This window comes from Halichoerus grypus, chromosome 4 (assembly GCF_964656455.1).
Source record: "Halichoerus grypus chromosome 4, mHalGry1.hap1.1, whole genome shotgun sequence".
NCBI lineage: Eukaryota > Metazoa > Chordata > Mammalia > Carnivora > Phocidae > Halichoerus > Halichoerus grypus.
Window position 1 is genome coordinate 5,350,649 of NC_135715.1, and position 12,356 is coordinate 5,363,004.

The following is a 12,356-nucleotide window of genomic DNA, read 5'->3' on the forward strand; positions in this document are numbered from 1 at the left end:
GTAAAAGAGGGGTTTATGACAATCCCTCATGTAGTCACCATGAGTATCAAATCAGTAACACATGTGGAGGTGCCTTCAGAACCTATATAAAGACGATAGCAATCATGTGAGTATTTTTATCATGACATCACACAACACCCTCAGTGTACCCCATGAGAAGTCGGGAGCTGGGATTGCGGGTTGACTTGCGAACGCTCACCCAGGAGGCGATTCCAGAACTGGGTCTCAGTTCCAGCGCTCATTCTCACATCTGAATGTGGTTTCTGCCATCATCAGCTTCCTCTCTATGACATTCCTACTGAAGCTTTGCAGTGGTGTAGGATCTACATAGGGTCTAGCAGAGCACCACCTAGAGAGAGGTGTGCTCAAAGGTTTGGCGAAGCTAGTCCTGGTCATGATGGCCATAAAGACGGTCTCTCCTCTGTACATCTCAGTCCAGTTTCTGAAATGTCATAGGGTAAGGAAAATCTTATTAATACCTACATAGCTGTATAATAATGGAAGTATTTCAAATTTTCCAAAATCTTAAATTTCCTATGTCACACAGCATGGTTAATTGGATGTAATCCCCAAAACATGCTTTTATTCTGTGTCCCAGGTATTCCAAAATAAATTATAAGCATCACAGTGCATGCAGTACAGTATCTTAAATGTTCCTCAAGTATATTTGTCAACATAAAATAGATTTGCCTGTCTTTTATGCCTTAGTTTTAGATATTAATAAACATCTTGAGATAGGCAGATCTAAGGGCAGGAGCGTTTTGAACTTAGGAATTCCACAGAGGCCTCGAATAATTAAACAGCAGATGGAATCCTGACATTATCACTCTGTGCCAGTCCCAATATCTTCTGTTCCTTCGACATTTTAATATATAGGAGAGTAACTGTCAACTGCATCAGGCATGTAGCAAACAGGTGCCTAGTAATACTAACAACAGTTTTTAAATTGCTCTGGCCTGACATGACATGTTTTTAGTACACCCACAAGATTCTTTTCTAAAGATTCTTTTCTAAGGGCGCCTGGGTGGCTCAGTCGGTCAAGCGTCTGTCTTCGGCTCAGGTCATGATCTCAGGGTCCTGGGACTGAGCCCCACGTCAGGCTCCCAGGGAGCCTGCTTCTCCCTTTCCCTCTGCAGCTCCCCCTGCTTGCGCTCTCTCTCTCAAATAAATAATTAACAGCTTTAAAAAAAATTTTTTTAAATAAAGATTCTGTTCTAAATACTCACAAACAATCCACTAAAAAGAGTTAACTGCATATTTTGGACAAAATTCACAATAATCTATAGTTTCTGGAAATTCCAGAAGATTTGCAATATCTGCCATTCTCCAACAAAAACAAAAACAAAAAAAACTCTTCATATAATCCATAGGTTTTTAAAAATTATAAAGTTTTTTGGAGTTTACGCAAATTTATTTAACACATTCAGATGTAATTCTCATGTACATAGAAATTTGAATTTATTTAAATTGATAGGTTTTGTTGTATATGTTCTTTGCAGCTAACTTGAGTTTTGGGTTTTGCCCTTCAGATTTGCCCTCCCCTTTACAGTTTGGGACCACTCTCTGAGTTGAAGGCACGAAAGCCAAATGGAAATTGCACAGTTTTACCTTCGGTCAACATTGCATCATATTTCCCAAAGACCTATGCCTTCTTTGTTCTTAATGCTTCAAACAAAAAAAGCTCTATTTTTTCCCCTAGCATTTCTCATGAATTTCATTTGTCATGGGTTTGAGCCTTCCTGACATTGTTCTTACAGGTCTGTTTTATGCTTTCCTCATGCTTCCATTTAGTTTTGCATGTATATGTCCCACGTAACAGAAGATTAGCATGTTTTGTGTGATTCATCAGAAGTTGGGTCAGAGATGAAGAAAATCAAGTGAACGCAACAAGAAGCAAAAATGCTTATGGGATTGGCACATCTGAAGACGAGCACACACAACTTTCCAGAACCCTGTTTCCTAATGCTTACCCCTTCCTTCTCCTTCAGAGGTCATTACTCAGGAGAGTCTTCCTGGGAAAGTTTCTGGCAGCAGCTCCGCTCGCTCTGGGACGGGAAGCCCCTAGTGTCCCCTGAACTGCCTCCCCAGCTTCACCCCTTCCAGCTGCAGAGTGCTGGTTTTAAGAAACTCCCCATGCTTCCCAGAAAAAGCAATAGGAACTGGGCCTTCATTCATTTGTTCATTCCTCATTCATTCATTCACTCATTCATTCATTCACCTGATATTTATTGAGTGCCTACTGCATGTCCCAGACACTGTTCTGGGCACCTAGAGTATCTCAGGGAACAAAAGACAAAAACCCTGCCCTCCTCAGCTTGACATTGTAGGCATTCCGGTGGATCTCCAAGGACACAAAGACAGAGAAAAGAAACTTCAGAGAAAAAAAAACCAGCACACACTAAAGCTGGGAGCCACAGAACAAACTGGTGTTTTACCAGAAATCTCTGCAGATTCTTCAAACACGCTGGAATGGAAGGTACAAGATGAAGAGCAGCCAGGAGTCTGGAGAGACAGGATGGTCCCATTAAGGAGGCTCTGAGTGTTGCTGGGTCTGCCAAAGTTCCTAGTTATGATAACCAAATATTTGTTGAAATGAAGTAAAAAAGCTAATACATGCAGTTTAAATTTTATTTTGAGAAGCATAGTAGTTCTTTTTTTTTTTAAAGATTTTATTTATTTGAGAGAGAGAAAGCTCGCACAAGCTGGGGGGGAGGGGCAGAGGGAGAAGCAGACTCCCCGCTGAGCAGGGAGCCTGATTTGGGGCTCGATCCCAGGACCCCTGGATCATGACCTGAGATGAAGGCAGACACTTAACTGACTGCTTAACTGACCCAGGTGCCTGAGAATCGCAGCAGTTCTTATAAGAACTAGGAGTTTATGGGTAGTTTTTGATGAATAAATGGAGGAAGGAATGAGTGGCATAAAGAACTAGAACAGAGTTGGATTTGCATTTTCAAAAGAGAATTATTGTGTCATTTTAGAAAGTAGATTTGAATGGGGAAAATAAAGCAACCAGGATGGAGGGGGCCAGATAAAAAAGTAGCAAGAGTCCCAGGTTTAGAATCAGAGCCTTGCATGGCCTCAGCCCAAGGAGCTGGAGGGACACCGATGGAACCGCTCAGGTGCACAGCTGCCCCTGGACTTGCGTGGTGGGCCAGGCTTTGGGTGGATGACGGCCAGGACAATGGGAATGAAATGTGGGAGCAAGATCAAAAAATACTTGGGGAATAAAAACAGATGGACTTGAGGACTGGATGGATTTTTAAATTTAAATTTCATTTACGGCTAATGACAGAAGTACTGAAAATTATGTATAGCTTCCTTTAAATTTTATTTAAGTGACCATAGTGTCCATTCTTGGGTTAACCATAGAATATAGGTAACGATTCTGAAAAATTGAAAAAGCATTTTTTTCACGTGTTATTCCCTGAAAGCCTAATCAACATGAAATCTGTTGCTATACCTGTACACGTTGAATTCAACGCACACGTAGTCTCCTTCATGAAGATTTTGGAATTTATCATGATATACCCCAGCTGCTCCCACTGTCCTCTCTTTGTCTAAATGTCCGCTGCGTTCAAACACTTTAACACGTTTCTTAATGCTTGATCATATACAGCTTTCTAATTATTTCTACTATAAAGTCGCCGATATTCCTTTTATAATCACCATGAGGGCAAGTTCCTCTTTGTAGGTTAGAGGTGGCTTAACATAAGGTGGGGTAAAATAATGAAATTAATGTAATTAATTTCATCATTCAAGTTTTGCAATAGCTAAGCCTCCCTCTTACAAAAAATCTTCCTTTTAAATTTATATTTTCAGTCAAGTGATTTTTGAAATGTCTTCATATAAAAATTAATGTGTTAGGAAAGATAGTAAATGTCTTCCCATCTTAGCATTAGAATGATTAAAAGTCACCGATCTGTTCTTTTGGGGGCCATTTAATTTCTTCATCTCAAAAGTTTATTGCAAGTTTGTAAGATTTCATGTTTCTCAGTTTCTATTTCCAATGTGTGGATGTTATTTCTATATTTGTTAAAAATGTGTCTGCATTTTGCACATTTCTAAGATGATCTGCAGGTGTGAAGTTTCTGTTCGGATTTTTAAGTAACTTGGTTTTTAAAATCTTATCTTTACATTAGAAACTCTAAGGTGCTGGAGACTGATTTGGTTTTCAGAAGACAGGCTTGGTTTTTAATGGCTTCTTCACTTTAAAAGTAAATTCAGAATGTTTACAAAAAGTCTTACTAATAAAATTGTGTTGCTGTTCTTCACATCATGATTTGGGACCCTTCGCAAGACGAAGAGACTGCAAACCAGGTGGCGCAATAAATTTGGGTAGGAATAAAAGAGGACTGTTTGTTTTCCAGCCATTACTGATATTTCCTGGAAGAATCATTTTGGAGCCGGTAGGGGTAGGGAAGCATATTTTATCATATTTGCTGTGAGCAACTTTACACTTGAAATCTGGGTAAGTGTTACTCCCAGGTGTAGGTTTCATCGAGGGGCCTCAGACAAGAACAAAACCCCCTCCAGGGGGAGCTTCCCAAGTCAAGATTAGATCATGGACTGACGTCAAGGTCATCTGTCTGCAATATCCAGTGGATCCAGAGCCAGTGCAATTGACCTCCGCTTAGCAAGGCCTGCCCTCCTCACACACTGCTACGCATGCTCTCCTCCTGAAATGGAGCATGTGGTGAAGGCACATGGCCCAAAACAAGAGGGTTACTATTTGGTCAAGAATATTTAAGTAGTTCTGCAACTCCACTAGAAGTGCAGGCAGACTTATTTGCAAACGCTGATTTCCTGCCCAGAATCACTCTGTTACCCCAACTACACTGGACGGATAAAGCAGAGGCAGAAACCAAGACAGCAGGAAAAGGGCTGGCAGCTAGATGATACATCTCCGTTCAGCCTTAGTCATGCTGACTTATGATCTTGACCTTGCTGATCTCAGCTTCCTTACTCTGAAATCTGGCCAGCCACTATGGTTCAGGAAAGAGGTCAAGACCAAAAAGCACTGGCAAACGTCCACAATCTATTTATAAGAAATCAAGAAAATCACTTTGTGAACTTCATCTTTACTGGGACTTCTTTGTGTTCATGTTCATTCTCGTATTTGATGGTGAACTCCTTGAGGACCTGTCTCCTGGCTCAATTGTAATCTTCCATACCATCTGTATTTTGCTTCACGTGGAAAATGATGAAATCACAGAACCTCAGAAAGGCTCTCCCAAACTGTTAATCACCAGCCAGATTCTTGACATTTAACTACATTTCTGCCTAATGTGCATTGCAGTGGTTAATTTTCCGTGTCACCTTGGCTAGGCTACAGTACCATTTTTTGGTCAAAACACGAATCTAGATGTTACTGTGAAGGTGTTTTTTAGATGAGATTACCATTTAAATCAGTAGACTTTGAGTAAAGTGGATTACCCTCCTTAATGTGGGTAGGCTTCATCCCATCAGTTAAAGGCCTTAGGAGAAAAGACTGTGCTCCCCCAGGAAGAAGGAATTCTGTGTCCAGATGGCCTTTGGATCCAAGACTGTAACATCACAACATCAACTCTTCCCTGGGTCTTAGTCTGCCAGCCTACTCTGTAGCTTTAGGACTTGCCAGACCCCATAATCTCATATTTACCCATACCATATATGTGTGTGTGTATATATATATATATACACATATACATATATATACAGTATATATAGATTCTGTTTCTCTGAAAAACCCTGCCTAATATAACCATCCAGCCAGTTCTCAAATATTGTCAAGTGATCAGGACTGTTCTTCTAAGATTGGCCTCTGTAACAATACAGTCTTGGGCTTAAACCCCACCTCAACAAGGTACTATGCTTTTGAGCAAATTACCTAGACCTTTCTGAGCCTATCTCCCCATCTATGAAACAAGTATAGTACCATCTATCTTGATAGAATGTCTTAGAAATTCCAAATGATATGTATGAAGCATCCAAAACAGAAATGCCTCTTGATAAATGATAGTCACCATTTAGTTTTGATGAACTAAATGCAAATAAATCCTGCTATTAACAGTACCAGCAGCTAATAGCATAGCTAGTTTGAACTTCTCAAATGAATTCATCTTTCTTGGCTAGAAATTATCTAGGACTGCATATTTTAAGATTACCTTTTGTTGCAGTGTTGCTGCGCAGACTTCAGAGGTACTTCTAGGATAGAGTCAACTTCGTTCCCTCTGACACAATAAAGAGAAACTGCTCAGAAGATGGCTCTCCTTGGCTGGTGAGAACAATGACTCATTGCAGGAACCACAACTGATAACCAAGGAATTGAGAGACAATGGTTTGAAGAGCTGATCGGCCCATGGAACTTGCTTTAAAAACAAATAGTGTAGGAATTCAAAGGAGGATCTTTTTAAGGATAGGCTCATCACCATTAATCAGATTCCCATGTGAATCAGATTTTTCCAAAGTGATAAATAGTAGCCTAATGTGCATAGGTGGTATGGGATGTTTTTTTTTATGTGTGAAGACTCATATTTTTTCTAAAGACCATAACTACTGTGTAGGTGATTATTTTCTAAATGTAAGTATTAGGGATTTCAAGGGCATATCAACAATACGACTGACATTTTGGAAATAAAGTCATAATAAATTATTAAAGATAATTTTTAAAAAGGAAAACGTAAGCTTATGTGAAATTGAATGCTTATATTTCATATCTAATTTGATGCTATGATGGTTTTGGAAAGATATATTTCAATTCAACGTTACCTCACTACGTTCATGCTGTAACAACTTTTATACCTTTCTTTCTGTTCTAGGTCCCAAACTACTTCAGACAGGACATTGGGACTTCCTTTTTAATTAGTCAGTATCTACATTCATTATATCCAAGAAAAATATCAGAACAGCTTTCAAGGAAAATTTTGTCACCTCTTCTTAAAATACATTTCAAATTGAGAACATGGTATTGCATATGCAGCACAAGTGAGACTGTGAGTTGAAGAATCAAGATAGGTAGACATGACTTTAAAATGAGAAAGAGAGTCAGGAAGCACAAAACCTCTTACCTAAGGATAATTTGGTTGCACAATGCAGACATAGCCGGAGAGTTACCTACTAAGCTGTAATGAAAGTTGTTAGTAAGAACCTATTGGATGTCTAGCTCCCTGCCAAATGCCATTCCTTAGGCAGCGGAAGCTGGTTGTCATGAGTGGTTTGGCCCATAGCCTGTGGCTGTCTGAATAATCACACAAGAGTAGAAGTCGCTCAGAGACTCTCAGCCTAAACCTAAAATGTTGACTCCAACAACCAGAGACAGGATGTTTGCTGGAATCCAAGCAGTAAACTAAGGAGGGTCAACCAGGACTTGTCTGGAGTGTTCTGGAGACAATTGATGGGAAAAGGTATAAATCAGGGAAGTTGAATAGTGTTTTCTTCAGGAACGAAAATAATACAAATGCTGATAAAAGCTTATACTTAGGTATGACCTATGTTTAAGCCCACCACTTTTGGGGGGAAATGTGAGAAATGATGCTATTTTGCATTGGTCTTTGAAAATAACCAAAACTTTTCCATAAATGACTTTAACATCCATCACCCGTAGAGTTTATTCAACTTTAACATTTGTCATTTTATCTTCTTCCTGTTTATTTTGTCCTTCAGCATTACTTCTTTAGGGATTTTTTTTTTTTTTTTTTTGATTTGTCAACAACATGGGATAAGACTCTTTATGACCCTGTGAGAGAGTGCACAGAATCAGGACATAGATATCTATCCACTGGAATAAAAACCCAGTCCTCTAGATTGTCCGTCAGCAAGCAATTTAATATTGTTTCTTTCCATGACCTTATGATTATTCAGGAACAAAATTATCTCTCTTTGCTTGACTTTGGAAGGCATTTGATAGTTTGGTTTTGCTTTTTCTGTCATTTGAAGCCAGTCTTATCTGCCTATTCGTGGGAGCTGTCTCAGCAGTTAGCTCTTATTTTAGGGAAAAAAGAATTTGTACAGTAATATTTCATTTTGTCATCACAGATAACAAATCACAAAAGAGTTGTAGCTCATAATGTACTGAAAGAGAATAGTTCCTAAGGATGCTCATTTTAAAATAATACTAAAAAAAGAAAGGCAAGCTCTCTTGGTTAGTGATTTTGAGAATTACTAGCTCTTGCTTCTATTTGAGTTTAGGAAAGTTATATTCTATCAAATAAATATTTTTATATCAATATTGTAGACAGTCTTCAAAATTTATTGGAATTCAAACTGTATATGAAGTTAGAGTCAAATTTTTAAAGTTCACTTTTGTAGCCTGTGCTGTTTCTTTATGCTCTATAATATGCATTGCTAAATTTGCATTTAATTCCCAGATATGCCATTCACTGGGTGAACCCACTTAATTTGAAAGGCTCTCCTCATGTTCCTCGTATTCTAGTCTCTAGTTGGCAAAGTAGGAGGATAAACAACATATTTACCCATAGGAGTTTTAGTGAGATGAACACAGATCACTGCAGAATGCTTAAACAACAGCAACAACAACAAAAAAGTCTTATATTTGAGAGCAATATAGTGAGGTGTTTAAAGACAAGGATTTTGGACTATGATTAGGCTGTGTTTGTGACTAGATTCTGCTAAATCTGGAGTATGTGGCCTGGAGGAAATTGTGATATAGCCTCTCTAAAACTATTTATCTATAAAATTAGGATAACAATCATACCTACCATATCGAGTTGTCATGAGGATTATATGAGATAGGAAAGGGCATTTAGCATATATCCTGGATCTCAGGACTTAGGCTGGCACTGAAGACCATTTACTACTGCACGAATAATAGTTGATGAATCTATTTCCATCTCATTAAAACAATTTCCTTCAAGCTGAGAAGCAGAACTGATTCCAGTCTCAATCATGTTTCTTAGAGTAAGTGGGCAGTTGGAAACACAGGTGGGGATTTGGGGTGAAAAGTCTTAACTGGACATTGCTTTCAGAGTCATCGGTCATTGTGCAGTAATTGAAGCCACACATAGGGATGAAACCACCTGGTAAAATAGAGAGGGGGGGGAGAGAAAGAGGGAGAGCAGGAAGGAGAGAACAAGAGGAAAGAGAGGTGAGGACAAATTCATAGAATGGAGGTCAGGAAGAGGACGGGGAATGTATGTATTTTTCCCTGAAACAAGACGGATGGAACTTGGATTGAGTATGGATACAACCCAAAATTGTAGCTAGGAAGAAGGTAAAACGTTGACGTATTTAATGATTCCTACTTTCTCTGATGTGGGTTTTGAGATGATTAATTAGAAATAAGGGAAGAATAGAAGGAGGAGCAGTCAATGGCCCAGCTTCAGGAAGGCATATAATTCACATATGAGAATTGAAGGCCAGGTTAGAAGGAGCCATGGGGCCAGTCAGGAAGGATCTTAGCTGTTAGAATAACATTTATCTTCCCACCGAAGGAAATGATAAGATGAACACAAAAGTTTTGGAATCTCAAATTGCTCATAGAGTGCAGGATAAACTGTAAAGAAACTCAAGTATCACTTTTCTGGGATTGCTCTCCTTGACATCTGGTCCAATCTTATTATCCCTTCTCAATATTTCCAGAGCAGCCTATCAAGAAACTCATCACACTGGCTTATCTACTTGTCTTTCTCCCCAACTAAGCTGCAACCTTCCTAAGGCAGAACCATGTCTCTTCATTCCCTGGCCTCTAGCACATAACCTGGAACATTGTTAAAGTTCAATGAAGATGAATGAAAGTGAATGAATCAACCAACAAATAGAGAAGCTAACTGAATACTATTGATGTAAATAACAAAATCATGGGGCCCCTGGGTGGCTCAGTCTGTTAAATGCCCGACTGGTGATTTTGGCTCAAGTCATGATCTCATGGGTCATGAGATTGAGCCCCAGAGGGCTCCCCACTCAGTGGGGAGTCTGCTTGAGATTTTCTCTCTCTGCTCCTCCTCCCACTCATGCGTGTGCGCTCTTTTTCTCTCTCTCAAATAAATCTTTAAAAAAGTAACAGAAGCATAAATGAAACATGGACATAGCATTTTTATAGCAAGCTATGTAAAAATGGGTCTTCTAAGAAAAAGAAAGATAATTGATGAACACTTTTTGCAGCAAAGGTCAATAAATTCTTGTTAAGCCATTCTAGCCAAAATTTGCATTCAAACAATAAATGTCCTCCTCGGGGTTGCTTCCAAGTTATTCTGCGAAGCACTTAAGAGATGCACTAAGCCTTCGCCTGTCAGCTAACAGCCAAGGGGGTAAGAAAATAATGAAAGGGTTTTTCTTTTCATGTGTTCTTGAACAGGTTTTCTGTTATAGAACTGAATCAGCCTGACCTGCCCTGACTACTAGTGATGACTTTACAATGTTTGAAAAATGCCACATGGATGGCAAGGCCTTTTCTATAGCGAGGCTATGCTTGTGGCCACACCAAGTGGGTGACTTCACAGAACTGGTAAGCTGGTGACTTGTCACAGCTTGGATATGGTCTTCCATAATGATTAGGGAGAAAGCTCTTGTGCCTTTTATCTAGGCCTAGAAAAACTTAAATCTCCTAACTCTAATAGCATAATTTATTTTAGCATCCCTCTATACACTGTTTTTCAGACCTTTTTAACAAGTACCCATGTAATGACGACCTAGTCATTTCTACGTGCTTAAGTAAGTGTATCAGAAGTTTCATGAATTTTCTTCTTTTACAGCTCACTTCACTTCACTGTTCTTGTTAATCTTTGTGAAGTCCACTCCACCCATACACTGAGTTCTCAGCCATGAGGGGGTCTCGGTCACAATGTGGGAAGCATTGCTTTGCTAACTACCCTGTGCTACAACATGGCAGGAACCCCAAAGCCATGGTCTCCAGAGTACACTCTGCGGTCCCACCATTATATCTGTGTTTACTCTTTTCCTTAATTTCCTTAACCCAGCTGATCGATTCAGCCAAATGTCAGGCTCTTCTTTTCTGTGATTAATTTTATCTGTCAAATCCTTTTTGTTGAGTTTTGTCATTTTGTTTTGTTTGTGGTGGGAGCGAGTGATGAGAGAGAGAGATTGGAATGCCAGACCACATGAGGCTTGTCTTGGGGTAAAAGTTTACCTCTGGGAATCCTAGAAGGTAAATGGGACTTTGGTATCATCCAGCTTAACATTCTTGGAACTTCACCTTGATTTTTGACTCTTCTGTGCATCCATTCAACAGACATTCTGTGGCACTCAGTAGCTGTCAAGTTCTGTGCCAGGCCATGGGGATTCAAAGATGAAATACAGCTTTCTGACATAAATATGCTCATAATCTGGGAAGGAGAGCAATGTGGGGAAAATTAGGAAGGCATTATTTTGAAAAATCAACCTGTTCTTTAGATCTCAGTGTCCCCATCTGAGTGAAACATATCTCAGTTCAATAAACTGCTATAAGACAAGTTGTAGTGATATTCAAATTCCAGTCGATGGAAAGATACATTTCCAGGCCCAGTAACTGCACTACCTTCGTGGTGGGGAGGTGATTTGAGCTTAAGGTATCCCCAGCCCTGAACTAGTCAAAGCTTCCTTCAAACCACTCTTTCCTTCTTGATTTCAGACCCTCACCCCTCTCTGGAAGGACCATTTGAGATTCTTCTCAGTGATGCTCAGTGCATGGGGGGGACACGATACCTTAATAAATCCATTCTGCCAATCTTAGTGCCTATCCTGCCAATCTTAGTGCCTATCTGCTCCGGGCCAGTATCCACCTCATTGTTAAATAAGTGTAATGCAGAAAAGACTTCAGAAAGCCAAGGTGTAGATAACTTTCAGTGTGGTTCAGTACATATTTGCTTTCCTCCTGTGGATAGCTGGAGGAGATTATCTTGCTTCTGATACCATTTGCTAATAGTGATATAAAAATGCATGTCAGGAGAAAGAAATCCAAAAGCATGAATAAGCCCTTAATTATTTTCAAGAAAAAAAATGTATAAATAGACCGCTTGCTGGGAAAAGATTTACATTTTACCTTATAAGTCATTTTAATGGCTTATGTTTGAACTGAAATGTGATATCTAAACTAGTGACTAAAAATACACAGAGAGTTCCAAACAGAACAGGAAAATTTTGTGGGGAAAGGAACAAGCAGGGAGAATAGGTATAACGCAGGGTCTGGTTTGTATTTGCTTTGGAAGTCAAAGCCAGCCAAACCAAACCACATGTAAGATTGTCAACGACAACTGTCGACTCTGGGCTCAGTTTCCAGTACCCACCCCTTGGCCCCACTCTGAGGCTGCTGGAGCGCAAAGAGCTGCCCTTGGTCATACCGTCCCCAAACTCCATGCTCCTCAACAGGCCATGCTACCTTTCTCATCCCCAGGCTGCTCCTCTACCACGTGTGAGGTTTT